We start from the raw sequence: 26,889 nt of genomic DNA on the forward strand, positions 1-26,889 counted from the left end.
CTATTGATGTGGTGTATTATATTAACTGATACTCAGATTTTAAACCAACCTGACACTCCTGGAATAAATCCTTTTTAGCCTTGATGTGTAACAACACTTTTAAACTGCTGGATTTGCCTTACTAGTGTGTTGCAGAGCATTTTGCATCTATATTAATAACAACTATTGTTCTTTAGTGTTATTTTTTTGTGATGTCTTTGTGTGGTGTTGGTATCAGAATAATACAGGATGAGTAAGAAAATGTTTCTTTTATTTACTTTTTAAAAGAGGTTGGGTGGGAGAGGTGGTATTAATTCTTCTTTAAATGTTTGGTAGAATCCATGAGCAAAGTCTCCTGGGCTTGCTTGAGCTTTCCTTTGTGGGAAAATTTTCATTAATTATTCCATCTCTTTGATTGTTCTGAGTCTACTCAGACATTCTATTTCTTCTTGAGTAATTTTTGGTATCTCACATCTTTCTAGGAACATGTCCATGTTGTCTAAGTTACATAATTTGGGAATAGAGTCATTAATAGTATTCCCTTAAATTATTTTTTCTCCCTTAAGATTGGTAACAAGGCACCCTTTTTTATTCCTGATTTTGGCAATTTCAATATTTGATCTCTTCTTCTTGGGAACCCTAGCATTAATGCTATGCATTTGATGGAGCAGTCAGCTTGTCCAGACTTTAGAGACTGATACTGATGGAGATAGACTTGACCTGCAGCTGAGCATGAGGGTGCCCGTGGGTTGGGGTGTGGCAGTTTCAGCTTCCGGAAGGACCAGCTGTGTAGTCTACGAGCATTTTTGGCAGCTGAGAGGTCAGTGTTGGCGAAGAGAGTAGAGATCCCCAGGGGCAAAGGCTGCGGTGTCTGGTGAGTGCCCTTGGGGTCTTGGTGTCATGGGCTACCAGAGACCACTTGACCTCTTTTTCTCTCACGGAGGATAGCATGGCCAAAGGGATCCCTGTGACCACCACATCCAGCTTGTAGGCACCCCACAGTGACGGCGGAACAGAAATCTGATGGGTGATTATCGCTAGAGCAGCCATGGAGCCAGAGCCTGGAATGTGGGCCCCTGTGCAGTAAGAACAACTCTGGGTCTGTGGCACTGGCCGTCATCAGGGATGACTTTTGGGCTTCAGGCATTGACTGACACTGGCACGTCATAAAGCCCGGACCTGGAGCACAGGTACACATGGATCAACAGTGGATCTGGTGTCCAACGCAGTGGCTCCTCCACAGGCAGGGCTCCGTCATCTGAGACTCAGGTGGGGCTAGGGTCTGGGGCACGTGCAGAGTGGCCTCAGACCTGGGATCTGAAGTCCAGGTGCATACAAGTCAGTCATGGCTTCCGGCTGGGGGTGTTTGGAGTGCCAGAGGGAGCTCTCAGCCAGTGTCCCAGAGTGGCTCAACCTGTAGCTCCTTCTGGGACAGTGCAGGTATGGCAGCATCTCCCTCTCCAAAGGCTGTGCAGTGGGGATGGCTGTTGGTTCCCACAGTGGCAAAAGCTGCCAGTTTTCTTTGCAGAGCAGGCTCCTGCGGTCTGTGCCAGGAAACACTATGGCGTCCTCCGCTGTGACAGTTGTGGTGAGAGTTGCAGCTCTCCTGTGGACTGTGGACATCCTCAGCTGCAAAGGCTTCCAGAGTCTTCCATACAGTTAGGCTCCCGGGAACCATGATGACACCCACTGTGTGGTTGCTGCTAACCCTAACCCTTCTGTCCTCCTAGCTGTCTCTAGACTTCCCTGCTAACCTGAGCTTTCCCGTGACTCTTACTGTGTCATTATTCTGCACCCCGAGCTCCCCCTTTTTTTATCTCCACTGTTGCTGTAGGTTCTTAATTGGACTCAAGCCCTCCCAGGGCTAGTTTTGTTCATGGATAGCACTCTAATTTTGAGCTGGGGGGTCCAGAGTTGGGGGAGGATGCTTGCATCAATTACTGTACCTAACATCTTACTAATGTTACTCCTCATTTTCTAAATGGCCCCCTTTGATGCCTTTTTTAAATCTGACATTCTGGTGGACTCTCAGGCAGTTTTTGCTTTTTGTTTTTTCCCCCATCTGTGGGTTATGCTTTCCTGTTTCGTTACATGCCTTATAACTTTTCTTCCTTAAAAGTACATATTTTAGATAATACAGACCAACATATTTGGATGATTTCCCCCTGGTCTTGTTGTCGTTTGCTTGCTTATTTGTTGAATAACTGGGCTGAACTATTGCAGTGAAGTCGACTTCTGTCGTATTAAAGCTCTGACACTGTTCCTTAGACATCACCTCCTTGGGCATGAGCCCAGTCACACTGAAAGGACATTGATTTTTGCTTGGCTCTTCTTGGCCTGCTGTACTTTTTCTTATCTTTCTGTTAAGCTCTTTGCCTCTGTTGGTATCACACTCAGCTGAAATGCTTCATTAATTGCTGCATGATTGCTCTATTGTTTTTGACAATTCCATGAGGTACAGAATGTTCTATCCCATTTAGGTAAATTTGGGCCCCTTTGCAGTAATTTTTGAGGTCGGCCTTTGAGGTTTTTTCCTCACCCCACGTGGGCTTCTCTTAGCTGTCTGTTTTCCTGGTTGTCTCTGATAAATTAGCAGGCTTATGGTTTAGTTTGTTGTTCTCATGGTATTACCAGCCTCACCTTAATCGTTTACCACCAGAATCTCGATTGGTTTTTGTTGTTGTTGTTGTTTTCATTGTAACTGTTTATTGATCACTCATATTATGCCAGAAGCTTTACATTTACCCCTCTGTATAATACTGTAGTAATCTCTATTGTTTTGAAGAGTGCCCATAGTCTTGAAATTTCCCACATTCTATTTGAAATAAAGTCAGTTATTCTGGGGAGAATTCGCAGCTCTCTGTAGTTATGGCCCCCTGCAACCGGCCAGAACCTCTGAGACACTTCACTGGAGAAAAATGGAGGCAGTTACTGCAGGTGATTATTTGAAACTACCAAATTGGTAGGATTTGATGATAGATTATTTGTGTTTCCTCAGTAAATGGTGTCCCGTTCCTCATGGAACACGCGTTTGGTGGGAGGATAGAAACAGGCGATAACAAAGTATATAAATATATATTTAATATACAATATTTTATGCGGAGATATGTGAAGGAAAATAAAATGTGGTTAATTTTCACTTTGTGATTGGTGTGGAGCAGGGATAGTTGTGGTTTAGGCAGCATAAAGGAAAGATTTTCTCAGAACATGCCATTTGAGCAAAGATATACATAAACCATGTGACGATGTGAGGGGATGTGTTCTCAGCAAAAGAAGATGCAGATGTAAAAATCTTGAACAGGAAAATTGATGGAAGAGTTTAGAATGTTCTGAGAACAGCAAAACAGTCATTATCATTTGAAAAGAGTATGTGAGGAGAGGTTGTTTAGACTAGACAGCTAAAGGGGATGCTAAGAAGTCTGGATGTTCTGGAAAATGTCATGAAGAAGCCACTGGCAGGTTAAGAGCAAGGGGATGATGCTATCTGGTTTACAGATATGGCATAGACATATTTAGATTGTTGAATATCTCTTTGAATTTTAAGAGGAATGCAATTCTGATGAAGTGCAGGCTAAGTAACAAAGAAAACAACCCCTGCTTAAAGGACATTGTAAGAAAAAGAGAATTCCCAGCAGGCAAACTCTTGGAAAAATTTGTTACTAGGCTTAGGGAATACCGTATCCAGTTTTTCCAAGCTTTGCTACTAGAAGATTTTCTTATTTCCTACTTTTTCCTACGTTCCCCCTCCCCTTATTTTTGAGCATTCTGAATTTCTGCCACTTATGATAATTGTTTCAGTCTTTATTTGATGCAATATCTCTTTCTGTTATTGACAATATACAAAAAAGAGTGACTGACCCTTTTCCCCAACATCTTTCTCACTTCCCTCCATTCCCCTCACAGGCCTCATTCCCCTATAATAAATGTCTCTCCAGTTTTTTTGTTTGTTTGTTTGTTTTTACATTGAAAGACATATGACAATGTCTTGAATATACATAGCAATAAATTTAAACTACCACCCGCTTTGAAATGGAATATTCTGCCTTTACTTTTCAACACCACATACAGTGTATTCCAGAAGTTTTATGAACAATGAGTCCCGGAAAATGTCAGAGATCATAGTATAAAAAGAGAAAGAAATAGAGTCAAACTAAAACACACAACTGTAGGGTCTGACATTTTAAAGAGAAAATCTACTTCTAATACAGAAATTCAACCTCAGTATTATCCTGTGGCTGAGTTTTGATGCTCAGTTAAATAGACTTTTGTTCAGGTCGACGAATATTAAAATAGTGAAACCAATTAATGCATACTACGTGTGAATCAGTATATTTATTTATTTTTTTATAAGTTGACTCATTTAAAGACATAAAAGACAAGATATAAAATCCACAGAGTAGAACTGGAATTTCAAAGGCATAGTCTTCTATTAATTGTGACAGCTTGCCTTTCCTTACTGTCTACCACATCCTAAAATCAACATATTAAGGTCAGGAAATGAAATTTTAAAAGGCAAGCCACCTTAGTCCAAAATGTATATTGAGCCAAATATTCCCTAAAGAGCAGAGGTTTGGCAAATTTTGAAAATCTAGTAACTCACTCAAGCTGTGGGCAACAAATCACTGCTGCATAGAAATGTATTGGTATAAATGTGCTAGCATATGCTTCAGAAATGTCTAATTACCTTCAGGAATGGATTAAGTTTTTGGTATCTCAGATCAACTGTTTTTTGCAATGTGAAATTGATAATTTCCAGAAATATGAAAAAATAAGCATAATTACTTCTCTCTTGTAAATGTTTAGAGGAGGTGAAGGATTTTTCAGAAAAACGATGCTAATAAAAGTGCTTGTAACCACTATAACATCGTACTTCGAACATAATAGTTTCAGTTTAGCCAATTACAGGGTTGAATGAAATGAAGAAGCAGATCATTGCTTACAGGTTGTTTGGGATATGAATTTTTTTCCTATAAAAATACATAAAAACGCCATTATATAGAATATATTTGTTGAAATTTGAGGGAGTTTGTGGATTTACCCAAACACATAAAAGGGCCCCTATTTTCTGGATAAGATTCAAGAAAAGCTAACAGAGATCTGAAAACTGAATTGCAGAGCCTATCGGATTGTTCTTTGGCCTTAATTCACCAAGTTACATACCAAGATGATGTAGCAAATAAAACTCCCTAATTGTTTATTGAATTGAGCAGCTAAATTTGTTTGCTCAGTGGTGCCCACTAATAGAAGACCGAACGTGTGTTGACTCATCTAATGTTCTCAAAGCCTACGAACTAGGTTGTTTTCCTAACCCAAATTTTGCAGAGGAGGAAACTGAAGCTCCAATAGGTGAAGTAATCTGACTGTATTATACAGCTAGGAAAGGAAATGCTGAGTTTGAAGCCAGCTAGTCTCCTGCCAGAGTCCTTGCTTTGAATCATTGTCTTGGTAGGAATGATATTGGACATACTTTTCACCTCTTAGGAAGAAAGTTGCTCTCAATTTTATTTTGTTAGTATCCCTTCATAAAATCACTTTATTACATGAAAAGGTTGAGGGGTGCCTGGGTGGCTCAGTTGTTTAACAGTCCAACTTCGACTCAGGTCATGATCTCACTGTTTGTGAGTTTGAGCCCTGCATTGGACTCTGTGCTGACAGCTCAGAGCCTGGACCCTGCTTTGGATTCTGTGTCTCCCTCTATCTCTGTCCTTCCTCTGCTCATCTCTCTCTCTCTGCAAAATAAATGAACACTTCGAGTTTTAATTAGCATTTCTCAAAGGATTAGTGAGCTTGAGCATCTTTTATGTGTTTTTTTGGTCATTTGTATATTTTCTTTGGAGAAATGTTTATTCGAGTCCTTTGCTCAATTTTGAATCAGGTTGTTTGGAGGGTTTTGTTGTTGTTGTTATTGTTGTTTTATTTTTGAGTTTTGAGAGTTCTCTACGTATTCTGGATATTAATCCTTTACATGTTTTGAAATACTTCCCCCCTTTCAGTGGGTGGCCATTTTACTCTGTTGATTTTGTCTTTATGATGCATAATTTGTTTTTAATTTTCATGAAGTTCAGGTTATCTATACTTTTTCTTTTTCATGCCTAAACCTTTGTATCATATCCCAAAATTGTTGCTACGCTCAGTATTGTAAAGATTTTGTCCTACGTTTTCTTCTAAGAGTTTTATAGTTGTATAAATCTTACATTTAGGTTTATAATTCACTCTGAGTTAATTTTTTTGTATATGGTATTAGGTTAAGGGTCCAAATTCATTCTTTTGTATGTAGGTACCCAGTTTTTCCAGCACTATTTGTTGAAAAAACTATCCTTTCTCCATTGAATGGCCTTGGCATCCTTGTCAAAATCATTTGAGGTTGTATGAGAGGATTTATGTTTGGGCTTCTCTATCGTATTCCATTGGTGTCAATGCCTGCCTTTATGCCAGTACCACACTGTTTTGGTTATTATAGTTTTGTGGTAAGTTTTTAATTCAGAAAGTGTGAATCCTCCAGCTTTTTTCTCCTTTTTTCAAGATGTGTTGGTTACTCAGGTTACTGTGCAATTCCATATGACTTTTACAAAGGGCTCTCTACTTATGTAAAAAATGTCATTGGGATTTTGTTAGTGATTGCATTGAATTTGTAGACTACTTTGAGTATCATTGATATATGATATGAACAATATTAAGTCTTCCAATCCATAAACATGAGATGTGTTTCTATTTATTTATGTCTTATTTAATTTCTTTCAGTAATGCTTTGTAGTTCTCATCAAACAAGTCTTTCATTTCTTTGGTTAATTCCTTTTTTAAAAGCATTTTATTATTTTTGATGGCATGGCAAATGGAATTGTTTTTATAATTTCCTTTTCAGATTGCTCGTTGTTAGTATATAGAAATAAAACACTTGCGGTTTTGTTTTTGTTTTTGTTTTTTTAATATGTCTGAGAGACAGAGACAGAGTGAGAGCAGGGGAGGGGCAGAGAGAGAGAGGGAGACACAGAATTTGAAGCAGACTCCAGGCTCTGAGCTGTCAGCACAGAGCCTGACACAGGGCTCAAACTCTCGAAGTGTGAGGTCATGACCTGAACCAAAGTTGGATGCTTAACCAACCAAGCCACCCAGACGCCCATAAGCGCAACGGTTTTTTGAGTGTTGATTTTGTATCCTGATGTTTTGTTGAATTTATTTATTAGTTCTACAGTTTTGTTTTTGTTTTTGTAGAATCTTCAGGGTTTTCTATGGGTTTTGATTTCATAAGATCAAATCAGTGATGAACAGAGATAATTTTACTTCTTTCCAATTTAAATGACTCCTGTTTTTCTTGCCTTATTCCTCTGAGTAGAACTTCAAATACTGTGTTGAATTGAAGTGGTGAAAGCCAGCATACTTGCTTTGTTACTGATTACGGAAGAAAAGCTTTCAGTCTTTTGCCACTGAATATGATATTCATTCTGAGTTTTATTATGTTGAGATAGTTTTTTTCAATGCTTACTTTTTTGAGTGTTTTCATATGAAAAGGTGTTGAACTTTTTATTTTTTAATGTTTCTTTTTGAGAAGAAGAGAGAGACAGAGCATGAATGGGGGAGGGGCAGAGTCAGAGAGGGAGACACAGAATCTGAAATAGGCTCCAGGCACTGACCTGTCAGTACCCAGCCTGATGCCAGGCTTGAACTTGGGAACAGGAAACAGTGAGATCATGACTTGAGCCAAGGTTGGACTCTTAACCAGCAGAGCTACCCAGGCGCCTGTGGTGTTGAAGTTTTTAAATTTTGTCTCTGCATCAGTTGAAATGATCATGCATTTTTTCCCTCATCTTGTTAACATGGTATATTACATTATCTATTTTCATATGTTGAAACAATCTTGCATTGCAGGAATAAATCCCACTTGTTCATGGTGTATAATCATTTTAATATGCTGCTGAATTTAGTTTGCTGTTATTTTGTTGAATATTTTTGCATCAGTGTTTATTAGGAATATTGATTTTATAGTGTCTTTGTTTAGCTTCATCGGGGTAATGCTGGCCTCATAGAATGAGTTAGTGAGTGTTCCCTTGAGAATACTGTTGTTGGTTCTTCTTTAAATGTTTGGTTGAAGACATCAGTGAAGGCAGGTCTAGGACTTCTCTTTGTTGGACTAATTTTTATTCATATTGAATGAATTAGTAGTTATAAGTCTGTTCATATTTTCTTAATGATTTAGACTTGATAGGTTTCAAGTTCGTAGAAATTGGTTCATTTTATCTAGATTATTCCATTTGTTGCTGTCAGTCCATTCTGGCTGCTAGGATCGGTTACTTAAAGAGCAAACATCGATTTCTCACAATTCTGGAGGCTGGGAAGACCAAGGTCAAGTCACTAGCAAATTCAGTATCTGGTGAGAACCCACTTCCTGGTTCACAGAGAGCCACGTCTTTGCTACGTCTACACATGGTGGAAGGGGTCAGAGAACTCCCTGGTGTTTCTTTTATAAAGGCACTAATTCCATTTACGAGGGCTCCAAAGTCATGACCCAGTTGCTTCTTGAATTTCCTAACTTAGTATTTCACATGTGACTTTAGGAAGGTACACAAACATTCAGTTTATAGCATTGGCATACAGTTAGTTGTTCCTAGTACTTTGCAATCATCTTTTTATTATTATTATTATTTCTGTATAATCAATGGTAATGCCCCATATTTCATTCTTGATGTGATTTCTAATTACAATCTAATTTAAATCTTTCTCTCTCTCTCTTTTTTTTTAATTCCACCTAAGTAAAAGTGCAATTTTGACAAACTTTTCAAAAATCTAACTTTTGGTTTCATTGGATATCTCTATTAATTTTATATTCTCTATTTTGTTGCCTTTTATTTTGTTTTTCTAGTTCCTTAATATTTAAAGCTCAGTTGCTGATTTGAGATCTTTCTTTTTAACATAAGTATTTAGAGCTATAAATTTCTTCCTTAGCTCTGCTTTTGTTCTTCTATCAGGTTTGGTAGGTTATGTTTTCATTTTCATTTATCTGTATTTTCTAACTTTTCCTGTGATGTTTGCTGTGATCCATTGCTTATTTAAGAGTGTGTTATTTAAATTCCACAAAATTTTGAGTTTTCCAGTTTTCCTGCTGTTAATTATTGCTTTCCAACTTCATACACTGAGGTTAGAAAAGACAGTTTGTATGATATATAAATATAAATAATATCGATTAAGTATAAGTATATGTATAAGTAAATATAAATATAAATATAAATATAAATATAATCTTGGGATTTGATTTGTGGACCACTATCTTTGCTCCATCCTGGAAAATGTTTCATATGCCCTTGAGAAGGATGTACTTGCTGCTGTCTTTGGGTGTAGTGTTTTGTGTATGTCTTTTAGATCTAGTTGGTTTATTGTGTTAAGTCCTCAGTTTCCTTATGTATCCTCAATCTGCTGGTTCTATACCTACTGTCAAGAGTGGAGTATTGATATTTACAACTATTATTGTAGGATTGTGTATTTCTTCCTTCAACTCTGTCAGTTTTTTGCATCATATATTTTGATGGTATGTAAACATTTAAAGTTGTTATATATTCTTGCTCTATTGAAACATATATTATCCTTTTTTATGTCTTTTAAACTTTTTAGATTTCCAGTCTATTTTGCCTGATATTAGTATAGCCACCCCTGTTATCTCTTGGTTACTATTTGCATGGAACACATTTTTCATCCTTTCACTTTTGCTGTTTTTTTTTTTTTAATGTTTATTTATCCATTTATTTTGAGGGAGAGAGGCTAAGAGAGAGAGAGGGTGGGAGAGAGAGAAAGTGGTGTGAGCTGGGTAGGTGTAAAGAGAGAAGGAGAAGGAAAATCCCAAGCAGGCCCCATGCTCAGCAAGGAGCCAGATGCGGGCTCAATCCCTTGATCCTGGGATCATGACATGAGTTAGAATCAATAGACGCTTAACCGACTGAGCCACCTAGGTGTCCTACATCCTTTTACTTTCAATCTATTTGTGCCTTTGGATCTAAAGTGAGTCTCTTGTAGATAGCATAGAGTAGGATCATTTCTATATCCATTCTGCCAATTCTGGTTTTTGAGTAGAGAGTTCAGTCTGCTTACATTTAATGTAATTACCAATAAGAAGGGACTTCTGTCATTTTGCTCTTTGTTTGCCAATGACGTATAGCCTTTGTCCCTCATTTCCTGCATTATGGTCTTATTTTATGTGTAGTAATTTTTTGTACTAAGATGTTTAAATACCTTTCTCATTTCCTTCTCTGTATATTCCATAGCTTTTTTTTTTTTTTGTGATTAACATGGGAAATTACATTTAACATTGTAAAGTTATAACAATCTAACTTGAATTTATACCAGCTCAACTTCAATAATATACAAAAACTTTGTTCCTTTATATCTCTATCCCTCCCCCTTTTAGTTGTTGATGTCACAAAATTACATCTTTATACATTGTGTGCCCCAAAATATAAACAATCATTTTAAATACATCAATCTCTTAAATTATATAGAAAACAAAAGTAGAGTTACAAACCAAAGTTACATGATATTAGCTCTTAGACCAAAAATTGGTTTTTATATGTTTTAGTCTCTTAAATCATGTAGAAAGCAAAACCATTGGTACAATAGTATAAGCTATGATTGTTACTTTCATGTATCAACTTGACTGGCCTAATTGATGCCCAGTGGTCTGTGAAGATGTTAGTGAAAGAAATTAACATTTGATTCAGTAGATTGACTAGAGAGATCTATCCTTACCAATATGGGTAAGTATTATCCAATCTGTAGGGGGGCTTAATGGAATAAAAAGTTGAAGGAAGGGTGAATACTTTCTCTTTTTGAGCAGGTACATCCATCTTCTCCTGACCTTGGACATTGGAATTTAAAATTCCCATGCCTTTGGACTCTGGGACTATACCAGGGGCCCCTGGTTCTCATGTCTTTGGATTCATACTGAATTATACCACTGGCTTTCCTGGTTCTCCAATTTCAGATGGTAGATTGTGGAATTTCTTGTCCTCTAATAACAACACAAAATTATTCCTTTAATAAATATCTCTTTATATACCTATATCTATTATCTATCTGTATCTATATATCTGTATATGTCTATTCTATTATTTCTGTTTCTTTGGAGAACTCTAACGCATCAGCTTTCATGATTGCCCATGTATTTACCTTTATTGAGATCGTTCCTTATTTCTTTATACAGCTTTGACTTACTCTCAGTGGGCTTTTATTTCACTCTATATGGGTGGAATTGATCATACCTTGCTGTTTCTTTTTATGCCTTTTGATTATTTTTGTTCAAAATGACATTTGAGGAGCACCTGGGTGGCTCAGTGGTTAAGCATCTGACCTTGGTTCTGGTCATGATCTGATGGTTCGTGGGTTTGAACCCCACATCTGGCTCTGTGTTGACAACTGCCAGCCTGAAGCCTGCTTCGGATTCTGTGTCTCCCTCTCCCTCTGTCCCTTCCCACTTGTGCTCTGTCTCTCTTTCTCTCTCAAAAATAAATAAATATTTAGAAAATTAAAGAAAAACAACATTTGAATTAAATGATGGGGTAACTCTGGAAATCAAATTCTATCCCCTTCCTCAAAGTTTGCTGTGGTTTGTTTTTGTTTTTGTTTTTGTTTTTTCTTTTGGTTTTGTTTTGCTTTGTTGTGTTGTGATTGGTTTTTGCTTATTTGATTTATTTTTATTGTAGGCTGCCTCTGTGCCAAAGATCAGACTCTCTTTAAAGTCTTTTGTGAGCCTGTGCCTGAAATGTGTGGTGACTTTCTTTCTAATTTTACCTGTAAAAGCTATTGCTTTTTAATGTTCTAGTCTTTATTGTCCGGCTCCCAAAAGGGAGAAAAATAGAAGAACAATGAAGGTAGGAAAAAAAAAAAATAAACAAAACAGTACCAGATCTTTAAATCCCCTGGCAGTCACTCAGCCTAGGGGGAAGGGCTTGTAAAGATGGGAGGATGTACAACAGTGGCCACACCCCTATTTGTGCCTCGATGATCAGAAGGAGCAATCAGCTGTCAGAGCGCATATCATTGATATTTAGATATCTTTTTTGCACACCTCTGGCTCCTCAGAGATGTGTGCAGACTGTCTAGGAACATGTACACAGCTGCCTTCCATGGAGCTTGGAGTGGGGACTGGGTAGCTGCTACTGTGTGAGAGCTGAAATAGACTAAAATTTATTGTGGGAGGCTTCTCCTGGAAGACTAGAGCCTTCAAAGATTCTAGAGTTACAAAATAGTTATATCACACGGATTCTGACAGTGCCCTTGTCCTCGTGGGGACATAGATTCCTGGTACTTATTATCCTGCCATCTTTCCATAGCTCTCCTCTCATTAATTTTGTTTGCTGTCCTGTGTGACTGACACAGTCCTCCGTTATAGAGGAGGACATCTGACTTAGATCAGGCCAGTCAACGACTCCATACTCACAGCTACAGGGTGAGATGCATGGTAAGTAGGTGATCTAGGTGAATAAAGCAGGTCCCTCCGTAGAAATGGTGTTCTGTAAATTGGGAAAGAAGCACAGGTTCCCTTAAGATCATTAGCTTAGAACATTACATTTCTCTAGAAACATTAGTAGCCATATACAACACGACACAGGGCAGCTTACTTGATATATAGTCACTTCCATCATTTAACCTTTAGGTCCTATCTTGATTGAAGCTTTATAAGCCTCCATTAACTTCCCATTTAAAAACGATCAATTTATTTTTATTTTGTTTAAGCAATTCTGAGAATAGTTTCTGTCCTATGAAACGGAAATGGATCTAATTATTACTGGCAGGTACCTGATACCTTTAGAGCATTTAGGAAGTGAGGACAGAGACAACTTGAGATAAGACCACCTCTGGAAGCTGAAGCTGAGAACAGCAAGTCAGTCTTTGTAAAAAAAAAAAAAAAAAAAAAAAAAAAAGGTGGTAACTGCCTGCTTCTATTTGTTCTCCAAGCTGAGATGCAGAATTGCTTCTCCCATTACCTAATTTTTCAACACACTCCTGAATTCCACCAGTCAGAACTCTTTCCTTTATTTTTCTTTATGATCCTTCCCTTTCGATTATGAAGGCTAGTAATTATGAATTGGAATATGAGTGTGGAGAAAGGACTTAGGGCAGCTAAGAAAGAGGTAGTAAGACATTTGAAAGATTATTTTACACTCTAGATATACACTATGCTCCCTCAGCCATGCCACGTATCAAATAATGATGGTGTGTACATTTGAAATATCCTCATTTTTATATTGTTCTCATAATACTCACAGGACCAGGGCAACATAGGAAGGGATTTCCAGTAATGATCATATATGTTTTACGCTGTAGAGATTCCAAGCTTTTCTAAAAGTACTCAAAAATTTAATTATAAAAGAATAGTTGAAGAGATGCCTTCTGAATTATAGCTGCCACTTGATACCTGTGACAGAAGAAGTGCTTTGTATTCTTCTTTCTTCTATGCTACAGCTAATGAAACTCTTGACGAGGTCTTGCAATGACTATCCACCTGACTGTGGATCACACACAGAGAAATGGACATAAGAATAAAACAGCAAAGCTTTAAAATTTAGTATGAAATCCTTAATTATAGAAATTGTTCTCATCTTTTCCTTACTATCTCTTCATAAAATTCTATGTAATGACTAAAAGGTGAATAAGAATGTCTTAATAATTCAAAGTAATGCTTGTAGTGTGGGTACCCTTATAATTAGCTCTAATTATCTGATGGATCTCCCTAAATGGGGGGAAAACAACTTGGGTATTGTAGCAACATTGCTTTCAAAAAATAGGACTGTGCATACTTATCGACCTTTTGATATCCTCAATATTGGGGCAAAGAAATGGATTTCTTTGGAAAATATGATAACGTATTTCTTACTCTCAAAGAGTTCAAACACTGCCAGATATAGGGCACATTGTTTATTTGACTGGCAGTATGTTGGTTTATATGTTGTTCTCACGTCAGTGTATTCCAAAATAAGTTTTCCGATATTTTGCGCCTGTTGAAACACTTGAGTTGTGGTAAAACAAGGCTCTCAATCCTACAACATCTGCCTAAGAGAAATGAAGTAGTTACTGACAATATTGGGTGCGATACAATCTTAGGACCGAGTTGAGCAGAGGGAGAGTATGTGTGTGGGCTGAGTTGCCAGGTGTTGGAGTAGTTGGTTAATGCAACAAGCCAAAAATGATGAAGTTTTAAGCCTTTAATTGCTTAACGGCAATGGTATAAGCAAGAGGATAAAACTGGAAAAGTCACTAACTCCCCTGTTTATTTTCTTCCAAAGAACAGTACTCCAGGGGAGAGTCAGGTAGATCAGCACAGACGTGGGTGTCATGTCCCTGTTGAAGAAGCACAAAAGAAAAGCCTCTGGCAGTTTTATGGGAGCTGGGATTGGAGAGAAGGCAGGGGAGAAGGGCTAGGAGTGGAAAATACTGGCCACTGAATCAAATGACAAAAAAATATCTTCAATGTTTTTCTTCCTCTCTCTCCCCATAAAGAGCTCTCAGCAGGCGCACCTGTAAAGAACTCTGGCTAAAGTCTGAAATAAAGGACACTAGGCATGAAGGTGCATGCACCAGGAATGCAAATACTGGAAAAGTGTGACCAGCTAGGTTTCATCCTTTCCTGCAACTCCCCTCAGAAACTGGAATGCCCTGCTGTGTGCCTCTTTGGCTTAGTCTCCAGCCTGAAAAATCACCCATTGGTTTTTAACCAAGAGCTGGATTCCCCAAAGACACTGATCCGTAAATTCGTTGTGTGAAGATTTGAATAATCTTGGGTAGGATCTAGCAAAGCTCCTGGCATTTAATCGCTATATACTGGGTTTTTTTTATAAATAATTTTTTTTTATTTTAATAAAATCTTTAACATTTTTTTCTCATGAGTAGCTTAAAAAATATTAACCCAGCAGTAGGGTATAGTAAATATCAGGAATTCAATTTTAAGTTTGCCATTAGAGAATGCTACTATTCTCCCTAACAGTTTAGTTTACTTAAATAATACTTTTAGTGTATAAAAACAACAGTTGTTCTTTTTAACTCTGTGGTCAACAATGATTAGTCTTTCGTTTTTCAGTAATGTTGAGTCATACGGTAAATTAGTACATTGAGATGCTCAAAGACCTGTCTTACTGTTCACAAGTACCATACAATCTTAATGTAATGTGAAATAGGGAGACCCATTATTAAGTAATATGACTAAAATCAGAATAACAAAATTTCATATAAAGTTTAGTACTTGCCTAACATGACATTAATTTATATAATATATTCTGTATCTTTCTTCTATTTAAAATATTTTATTTGTTAAATCATTGACTTGTTAGACATTGTATATTATAGTAGTATATATTGATTACCTTAAAATTAAGAATTTATCATTTTATGAGTCAAGGCTACAGCAGATGAAGCCTAGAGAAATAAATACATTGGCCTCTCTGATCTCCTTCACCCTGTTATCCTAGAGGTGAACCCTCCCCCTTCCCCATTGGTCAATAGGGAATGGTGGGGCAAACATTTAACATAAAGCATAGCTCTAATTGTCACTTCCCTATGTAATCATGGAGACTAAATTGATAACCATAGATTTCTTTATATACATGTATATATACATATATATGCTAAATATAATATATATGCTATATATATTGTATATACACATGTATACACATATATATGTGTATATATATGTAATATATATACACATGTATACACATATATATGTGTATATATATGTAATATATATACACATGTATACACATATATACTTGTATATCTATCTATATAATATATATACATACACAAAATGTATTCTACAGGCATATATGCTCTAAGGTCATATACATGTATTTTTAGAGAGAAATATAGGTTATTTTTCAGCTTTACTGAGGTATAATTGACAAAATTACAGGATTTAATCAAGGCATATATCATGACAATTTTATATATGTATACTTTGTGAAAAGATTTCACATACCTAGTTAATCAACACATCCAGCACTATATCTATATATTTATCTCTATCTATATCTATCTATCTATATATATTGGTGACAATATTCAAGTTCTAATCCCTTAACAAATTTCAATAGTACATCAACTGTAGTCACACCATCAACTATAATGTATGTTATACATTAGGTCCTCATTTATCTTATAACTGAAGATTTATACACTTTGATTAACCTCTCCCTATTTCCCTTACCCCACAACCCCTAGCAACCACTTTTCTACTCTCTGTTTCTCTAAGTTTGACTTCTTTTTTTTTTTTTTTCTCAGATTCCACATATAAATGCAGTATTAGTCATTCCTTAGCACATTTCACTTAGTTTGTTTCCATATCTTGGCTAGTGTGAAAAAGGGTGCAATAAATATGGGAATGAAAATCTCTTCAATAACCTGTTTATATTTTCGTGTAATACATACCAAGAAGATTGATTAACGGATCATACGGTAGTTCAATTTTTAATTTTTTTTTTTTTTTTTTAGTAATCTCAATACTGTTTTCCATAGTAGCCAAACAAATTTACATTCTCACTAGCAGTGTGCAGGGACTCCACATCTTTTCAAAGACATAATATCTCTTGTCTTTTTTATAATAGCCATTCTAACATGTATGTCATGGCGTCTCATTGTGGTTGTGATTTGCATCTCCCTGATGATGAGCGATGTTGAGCATCTTTTCATGTACCTGCTGGCCATTTGTATGTCTTCTTTAGAAAGTGTCTATTCATGTCCTTTGACCATTTTTTTTTTATCAAAAATTTTTTTCATTTTGTTTTTTGCTATGAAGTTGTTTGAATTCATTTCATATAGTGAATATTAACTCTGTGTCAGATATATTGTTTACAACATTTTCTCCCATTCCATAAGTTGCCTTTTCAATTTTTTGACGGTTTCCTGTGCTGTGCAGAAACTTTATAGTTTGATGTAGTCCCGCTTCCTCATTCTTTCTTTTGTTACCTTAGTTTTGTGTCATCCAAAAAACTGCCAAGAGCAATTTCCCAGAGCGTACCTGCTATCTTCTAGGAGTTTTATGGTTCCAGGTCTTACATTCAAGTCTGTAACCTATAATTGAATTTCTTTTTGTGTATGATGTAAGATACTGGTCGAGTTTCATGCTTTTGTATGTGGCTATCCATTTGATCCAACACTATTTCTTTAATAGGCTACTATTTTTCATTTTATGTTTTTGGCTCTTATTCAAAAATTAATTGACTGTATAAATAGGGGTTTATTCCTGGATTATATATTACTCAGTGCATATTCCCCTTATTCTGAGTCAAAACCTCAGCTAGAAAGTTTTCTTGGTAACAAAAAAAGAAATGCTTTCTTCCTTCAGGATCTGAATCCTTGGAAAGCTGTTTCCACTATTGAAAACGATTATACAGGGGGTACTAAAATATGCCCCAGTGAATTCCTTAGGGTCTAAACATAGACCTCCTTGAACCTATTGAGTAGCAACAACCAAATATCCCCTTGACCAGCAGAATATATCACATTAGCCACTGTAGTGCTTTCTTCCATTGTTTATTGGTTTAGTACCATTAAGAGCCCAATATAACAAAGGGTAGTTTCAGCTTTCATATTTGTGAAAGTATAGCTGTGTTTCCTCATGGAAGCATTCCTCTCTTGGGCTCTATGATCTCCGTAAACACTGAACCTGGGATCACGGGGAAGAGAAGTAAAAATTTCTTCTATTACATGCAATCATGAGAGGTATCTTTCTCAACTTAACTTAGGTCCTGAACTCTTTATGACTGGTTATGAAGGCAAAGCCTTGTATATTGGCTGCTGGTTTCAGATTTATATTGCCTGCTATAGAAATGCATCCCTACCTCACAAAATGATATTTCCATGATTTACTCTTTGCTAACTCATACAACAGTTTTAGGGAGCTAACCAATTCTGGGTGATAGAACTAAATATTGCCTGTGATTTCATGGGGTTTATTTTAGAGTGTAGGATTTGTGAATTATTCCTGTGTACAGAAGTGATATTGACCATACAACGGACATTCTACAAGTACTTATATAATGGTTCTGGGCAAGGAAAACAAATCTATACCTGGAATATGTATCTATTCTTACAGGGAGAAATTGTGCCCCACTACCTCACAATGAAAAGTATAGACTTTAATAAATCTGCTACTTGCCTGCAGATCTCCCAGGGTATTAGGCCATTTTAGGGCTCGACATTGGCTTTTGGTATCAGCATCTAATCTTCTCAGTAGTGACTGTAGCTAAATAGACTTGGTGAAATAATTTCATGTTTTTGAATCCATGCTTAGTCACATCTCTGCCACAATGAACACTTTGTGAATGAGTCTATTAAGCAAGAACTGGGATGACTAAGAAAAACTAACATCTGAAGGATTGTATCCAACAGTTTAATATATCCCCAATAGAGTGATACCTTCTAGTGTTCATTTGTGAGAGATATAAATATCTTCACACTCTGACCCATTCTGAGATGCATTCATGTATATTTCCTTTGTCACTGATGTTCTATTGTTGTTCTGAGTACCTGATTAGGAGTCAACCAGTTATCCATGACTTATGAATCTATAAATTTTAACCAAAATACTCAGTTTGTGTTCCAAAGGGGATATATATATATATATATATACACATCCCAAGCTTTCTGCCTACTAAGAAAATCTAATCTCATTGAAAGATATTGGAAGATAGTGTACAAATCCTGGTGGAGTAAGGAATATTCAGTAGAGTAAAATTCATTGTTTCAATAATTACATAAGCAAGGAATAGATATGAATGTCTAGACTCCAAATTAAGAAATGTGTAAAAGGGCAGCAAAAGAAACACAAATAAAGAGGAGATAATAAATAGAAAAGTAAACAAATTTGAAATATAGATATTTTATAAAGGAAATATTTGCAAATAATAAATTTTCTATAAAATTTATCAATTAAATAAAACCTATAGATCTTGGGGCACTGGGGTGCCTCAGTTGGTTGAATGTGGTCAAGCCCCACATTGGGCTCTGAGCTCACAGCACAGAGCCTGTTTGAAAATCTCTCTCTCCCTCTCTCTCTGCCCCATCCCCCACTCATTCTCTCTCTCTCTCTCTCTCTCTCTCTCTGTCTCTTTCTGTCTCAAAATAAATACATAAATATTAAAAAAAGAAAAGAAAAACCTATAGATCTGATGAGAGAACTCATTGGTCAAACTTGGTAAAAAATAAATATCCATGAATATAAAGGGCACCCACACAAAAACACACACAGAGAAGCAAAGTTCCTTTATACATTAACAGTTTAGCTTGCTGTTTAAATGCATGACTTTTGGGGTTGGAAAGCCTGTATTTATTCTCATTACTGCCACTTTATAGTATATGGTACTTTATTATAAAAGAGAGGATAATAAAGGTAGTACAAATTTCCAAATATTTATGATGAAATACATGGAAAAATCATTTTATTATTACATATATTACTTATTTAGTATAAATTTATTAAGAACAAAAAAGATAACATGAAGAAATAAAAATGTTTCAAATATATCCTTAATATCATGTTAATATTGCAATGTGTCAATTATTTTAAGAAAAACTTAATATTTATTTATTTTTGAGAAAGGGAGAGAGACAGAGAGTGAGTGGGGGAAGGGCAGAGAGAGAGAGGGAGACACAGAATCTGAAGCTGCCTCCAGGCTCTGAGCTGACAGTTCGATGTGGGGCTCGAACTCACAGACTGAAAAATCATGACGTGCACTGAAGCCAGACATTTAAGCCAACTGAGCCACCCAGGCGCCCCAATTATTTAAAAATATTTGTGTGTTTAGTACAATTTCACTCAAAATCGTCTTTTTTTTCCCCCTTAGTTTCCTTCAAAGTTAGACAAGTAAATGGCTTATTCATATCTTGGGAAAACAAAACCATATTTCTATCTTCTACAATTAAATTAATCCATAGATACATACTATTAAAAGCTTAAAATTATATACATATAAATATATAGTGTATACTGTAAAATGTTTGATACTATAAAGTATCACTGTGAGAAATATATTTCAAGTTAAATTTCATAATATATGTATAGATTTTACCACATAAAATAAAATATTTTCTTATAATAAAACACTAATATCTGATAAAAGAAATATAAAAGTAAACATTCCCTGGAAAAATATTTGAATCATATAAACTCCTAAACTAAGAATGTAATTCACCTGGAAACAGCATTTCACCACAGGAAAAGTGTGGTTGAACAAATAAAATAGGACAAACAATAAAAAAGAGGAAACTCTGGAGAAAAAAAAATATGACTGAACTAAAAACTTACACAAAATTGTTGATGTCGTTAATAAGCAAATAAATGCAAATAAATATAAGTGAAAATTTAGTTAGTATTTATTGACAAATTAATTGATGCAGATTTAAAACATTAAATTTCTAATCTTTAAGATACACATATTCATATGTTATACTTATAAACTGGCAGGTTTCCAAAAGGGAATCTTGTCATTATGAGTCAGTTTTAAAAATGTGTTACAAAGCAATTTCATATCTAGGAATTTACTCTAAGGAGATTATAAAGGATATGAACACAGATTTAGCTAATAGAATATTCAGTGCGTAGATTTTAACATATTACAAAACAGGAATCACCAATAGCTGTAAAGGTCATACATTTTAGATAAGGAAAGATTTCTGTAGGGAAAGCATGTGGAGAGATATATACACATTCAATACCCACATTCATGTGTATCATTTGTATTTACTATGAAATTCAAATTCTTTGTGTATGTGTGTGTGTGTGTATAATCTACTTAGAAAGATATGCATATATTTGCAAAGATATATATGCACTCAAATACAAATATATATAAATATATATGTATATACACAAATGTATGCACACAAAGGTAATTATAAATACACACAACTACCACATGTGAATGAAATCATATAGTGTTTGTCTTTCTCTGACTGACTTATTTTGCTCAGCATAATACTCTAGCTCCAAAAAGTGAAACAAACAATCATAAAGGGAAAAAAGAGAGAGGCAAACAAAACAACAGAGCCTCAAATTATAGAGAACAAAGCAATCGTTGCCAGAGGAGAGGTGAATGGGGGGATGTGTTAAATAGGTGATAGGGATGCACTTGTGATCAACACTGGGGTGACGTATGGCAGTGCTGAATTATAAATTGTATACCTGAAATTAATATTACACTGTATATGGTAAATAATGGAATTTAAATAAAAATTAAAAAAATAAAAGAACAAAACAAAGAAACAAAATTTTGCAAGAAAAAATACATTAATAAACTACATATCAATTAGTAAAATTAAACTGAATTTATAATTTAAATACTGTAAAAAAGGAACCTAGAAAACACTTAAATTGTTCCTACATAAAGACAAAATTAAAAGAAAACTATTTAAATTAGAGAAAATCTAAAACCTTAAAAAATCCAGAAAATAAAATCAGTAGTATCTAGGCATTGAAAAAGCAATGCAAATATATTAATTTAATGCATATTGGTGGGAAATTGATGGAAAGTTTCTGTATTTTTGAAATAATCTTCAATGAATCTAAAATCCCTTAATCAAGGTAACATAGCAGAATATAGGATATTACAAAGAAATCTTCCAGCTGTGCCCAAAACTGTCACTTGCAGCAATGCTCATTGGATCGGATGTCTGTCTTCTTTAACAAGAAAAGATAAATTCCTTCAGGCTTTTACTCAAGATCCTGAAAAAGACTGAAAAATAATTTTATATGTCTACAAATATTTATTTACATGTAATCTTAAGTTTCTCTTTTAGAACACTATTTATATACTAAAATTTTTGGACAATAGAAGATAATTTTTATTTAGATAATTATAAACATAAATAGAATAGAAAACTAAAAGTCCATTGTAATAATGGTATTAAAATATTGAATGATCTTGGGATGTTGTTGCTATTGTAGTGTGAAAGCAATAAATAATATGAGATATTTAAAATATATACATATGTATATATACTTATATAGGTCGTGTTTGTGTATGTTTTAGTATCGTTAGAAAGAAATCTATTAAATTTTATTATGAGCTTTCTGTTGTCAGAATACAAATAATTATGACTTTCAATATAATGTTAAAATCACTTTACAGATTTAACTTTTCACCATTGTATGAAATATTATGACAAGATAACTGAACAGTGGCCAAAGAGATTTAGTTAAATCAATAAATAAAATCACCAAATGCAATGGAAGCCCGCATTATGACTAGAATTTATATGGTATATACATAGAGATTCAGATTTTTACTGAAAAAGTGTTATATTTGCAATGAGAGAAGGTTTATAAGATAGAAATTTTGTCAAACGAACATTGTTTTGACTACAAGAAGGGCAATGACGACAGAGAGGTGACTTTGTCTAAGGATTGCTTTTAGCTCATTCATTGGAGTAAATTTTCCCAGTAACATCACTGAGCCCAGATATAATATGGATTATATAGAACTGTAGAACTGTAAAATAGAAAATGCCCTTGGCAATTGTTAAATAAGACAAAACAGTTTTTTATAAGTAAGAAATACGTTAACTATACTCAGTAATATACATAATAAATAGATAATAAAATTAAAGTAAATAAGAAATATCATAACAAAAATCTGACTTTACAAAGGGAGTTTAATTAAAGAAAGCAACATTCTTTGCAACTGATAGACTTTGGGGGTGAAAGTAGCCTAGAAACACTAGTAGCAGCTAAGAGCTAACAACTACTGTGTACTCAGTAAGGATTGATTAAGTCATTCTTCAAAATTACTCTGAGATGAATACGACTTCTACCCATTACTTCTACCCTTATATAAGATAGAGGACAAAGAGGCACAGAAAACCTAAGTCATTTGCTCACATTTTCACAAGTAGGAAACGGTGGGATACAGGATTTGACCTAGAGCTTCTGCTTCTGAAGTAATATTTTTCTTTATAAAATAAGATTTGGTAATAAGTGAAAGCGTATGCACAGATTAAGTTTATAATATACTGATTAACATAGAGCAAGACATGTTTTTAGAATCTACAATTGTGGAATTTTGGTTTGATTTGAAAAGCTCCTAATGTAAAATTTTAAGAGGTCCCATAGTGTTTCTATATAAAATCTTGTCATTAAAATTTACACCATGTCATTTTTACTTTTGTCCCTTTTTTCTAAATTGAAGTTAAATAGGAGTTAACTTTAAGGTCTACTTTCTGATTAAACACCAACTTTAAAACAAGGACACTACCTAAAATGTTTTAAAACTTTTTTTTTTTTTTTTCATTCAGACACTTCAGGGCTTCCACCAAAATATAAAGAAAAGAAATCCCCTTAAAACCATTTTATTACATAAAACAAGTTTTAGAGAAGAAACACTGACTGGTTGCAGAGAGGCATTAAATGTGCCTCTCAAAGTACATCACACTCACACACACACACACACACACACCACCATATTCTCTAAGTTCAGAATAAGTTCAGATAAATGAATGCCTGTCATTGAAAGAGCTTGCTAGTATCAGGCCTGGCTGTTTTGGGGACTATGAACGAGAATCAAGCTGTGCTACACATTGGGATCGCTGCCAAATGAATGACATTTCCTGAGAACATAGGCAGAATTTTAAAAGGTTGCCTTGTCCTTCCTAAACAGTTGGGTTAAAGGGTATTAAAAAAAATAAAAAGAAAGAAAAAAAAAAAAAGAAGAAAAAGACACAGTCAACCTGCTGGGGAGACAAAAGAAAAAAAGCCAACATATCTTTAAACTTAACTGAGCTGAGAAGAAGCTATATGGCAAGAAGCAATTTATTACACAGATTTAATGTTTTGACTTTTTTTGGTCATTTTCAGTTGGAAGAAAGCTAAGTATTTTCTGTATTTTGGCTGTTTACAATTTAGAAAAATACATGAATAAATATATGGCCAAAGGAATTGACTGGATTTGGTCTTATTCTCACTAAAATTATGTAGAAGTACAGTGGAGACTAAAATATTTTTAATTTTTAAAATAGAGTACTATCAGAAAAAAAATGAAGTGACAACAGGACATTAGAGCTTTGACATCTGAATTGAAAGCTGAAATCTCATAGTGATGAGGGCAGGAGAAGTTTTATACATTCAAGGCACAGTCCCCACTGAACTTCTTGCATAAAGTTGAGAGCCCATAAGGAATTCATTTACTGAGTGCCCGAAGGGTAGCATAGAGAAAAGGCATTCCTAGAAGTTATAAAGTTTTATAATTGTCTAGACTTGAAGAAAGACATGAGTCTTTATACAGACATGCATGCTGAGTCTAAAGTAAGATATTAAAAAATAAAATTCATATTTTCAAAGAGATATTAGCAGTGACTAGAGATAATACATGGATTATGTATAAATGTGTTAATAAGGTTGGCCAAAGAATTCTCATCAAAAACTTAAAGAAAATATTCATTAAACTAGAATTCTATACCCAGATCAGTTATCTTTCAGGAATGAAGAGTTATATACAGATATTTCACAATAAAAAGTGAGTATCACTCATGGGTCCACCAGATAAATTGCTAAAGTACATAAATCCAGCAGGAAAAATTGAAATGCATGTAGCATGTATAAAAAAATTGGTAAATCTTTGGTGAATATAATTAATCATTGACTGAATAAAAATAGAAGGTTTTATTTAAAGTTGAAAACATAAAGGGCTTCAAATTCCAGATAGCATAGCTGGAAGGGAGGAAATTGTCGAAGCATTCTAAAATTCCTTTATTTTTTCATAGGGAGATAAGAGATATTGATTACATTAGGACTTGGTAAAATCAAGTTCACAAGTTAAAAATTAAGAGGTTGCTGCTAAATGATTATTAAAGGAGTGCATACCTTTCAAAAAGTAGATAACAGAGCTTATCAATAAAATTCAAGGAAGAAAGGGGTAAGAAATTGAAAATATACAAAAATAAAATTTTTAAAAACTTTAAAAATAGTTTGCCAATAAATTATATTAAAAAAGCTTTAAAATTTTGTCTGAAATAGGTGATAACAAAATAAAGAATTAAAAAAAAAAAACAAAAACATTTGAAACCAAGCCCAGAAACCAAAAGATCACTAGAAATAACAAATGAAGTGTGTGTAAAACTTTTCTGGGAAAAGTATGACATTTTCTTGAAAGAAATAAAAGTAGATCTAAAATACATGGAGACCAGCACATTTTCAAGCCATCAGTATCCTCTAGTAATCCAAATAATTTCATACAGAAATTGACAGAATATCCTGAAATTTGTGAGTATGAATAAATCATCAAGAACAGCTACAGTGATTTTGAAAAAAGCAAGAGAACATTTGGGGATTGAACTCTCAATTACTTTTTCAAAAAATGTATATAGAAAATAGCAAAAGTGTTCTCAGATTGGATGGTAGTTTAATCTTCATATTTGACATTAAAATCTTTGTACTGAACTCTATTATAGGAACAGTTCACAATTTAAATTGAAAAGATTTCAATATTGTTAGTTTGAAATTGTTTTTACTCCTTTGTAGATAATTACAGTAACTATACATTAGGAAAAGAACACACAAAAATAGAACTATCAAAATAATCCCTCATTTCAAATTGTACCTATTCAACTGTGGTTGCTTACCTACACCATTTAATTTCAGTAAGCTTATTTAATAACAAACAAACAAACAAACAAACAAATGAAACAAGTAAATTCATTCCCAAATACTTCATTTGAGTAGACAACTGGTGATTATGTTTGAGAAAGCCAATTTAAAGGTTTCAAAAGCATCACATTCTTACAATAGTTTATATTTTCTTCCCTTTTATAGAGAATCTTGAAGAGGCAGTATTTTACCAAATCAGGAATTAAAGACCTATTCCATGCTCCTAAATTCAATGAAATTTTTAAATATTGGAGGAGCACATCCCACTCTTGATTTTAGCTTAGATCATGACCTCACAGTTCTTGAGCTCAAGCCCCACGTCAGGCTCTGCACTGATGACACAGAGCCTGCTTGGGATTCTCTGTCTCTGTCTCTGTCTGTGTCTCTCTCTCTTGCTATCTACCCTTTGCCCACTCACACTCGCTCTGTCTCTCTCTGTGTCTCTCAAAATAAATAAATAAACAGAAAAATCTTTCTTAAAAAATAATGGATATTTTGCTGAAAACTTTAAAGGGAAAAGTGTCTTTGATATCCAAAACTTTCAGAAGCCACTTCCTGAATCTGTGTGTATTTTTACATGATTTCTAGTCTCAGGGTTATATCTCTGTATTCTTCAGTCCTTGAGTGTTACCTCTGTCCAGCAATGTGAAACCAGCTCTTCAGGAGTTACAGAAGAAAGTCATTTATACCAATCATGAGTGGATGTGTTAAATTCTAGTAAAATCACTACTGTTTTTATTGTGGAGCTTGTGTGAGGGATAAACCATTGGGTGTATCATGCAGTGTGGAAGCCACCACCCTCACAAAACTTCTGCTCTCTTTCCTCCTCTTCCTTTTATTCTCACAGATAATTCTGGATCTCTGAGTTTATTTTCTATGTTATGTAGCACAGTCTTCTCCTTTAACAAGACCCTCTTGTTTTCTACCTTTTTGACTGAACATTTCTTGTAGTTGCCTCCCCTAAAAATATAAATATATAAGTTATGGAGTATATAAAGCTGATAAGCCCTGAGGAGAGAAAAAAAACAATAGAAAAGGAGAAGGATGAGCCTGGAAGAGGGGTGGTTGTGGTTTACAAGAAGGAGACAGACCTCAATGAGTTTTCTGTTCAATTTACAGATAGACACAAGTAATTCCTAAGCAGCTTGAACCAGGACTCTATCACTACCTCTCTTCAAATTGTTTATTTTATGATTTTAACATCAATCACCAGACTTGTTCTCTAAGACTTTGTTGTTTACTAACCTTTGTCATAGTCATTTTGAAATTTAGGTTTCTGGTACAACTATTTTCTT

The 26,889-nt window shown here is 34.8% G+C and overlaps 1 pseudogene; it reads left to right on the forward strand.

The window, feature by feature from the left end:
* The first annotated feature begins 2,847 nt into the window (after positions 1-2,847).
* The window catches only part of LOC122218524, a 33,250-nt pseudogene continuing 9,208 nt past the window's right edge, over positions 2,848-26,889 (forward strand).

The sequence above is a fragment of the Panthera leo genome, chromosome B1 (genome assembly GCF_018350215.1).
Source record: "Panthera leo isolate Ple1 chromosome B1, P.leo_Ple1_pat1.1, whole genome shotgun sequence".
Lineage (NCBI taxonomy): Eukaryota > Metazoa > Chordata > Mammalia > Carnivora > Felidae > Panthera > Panthera leo.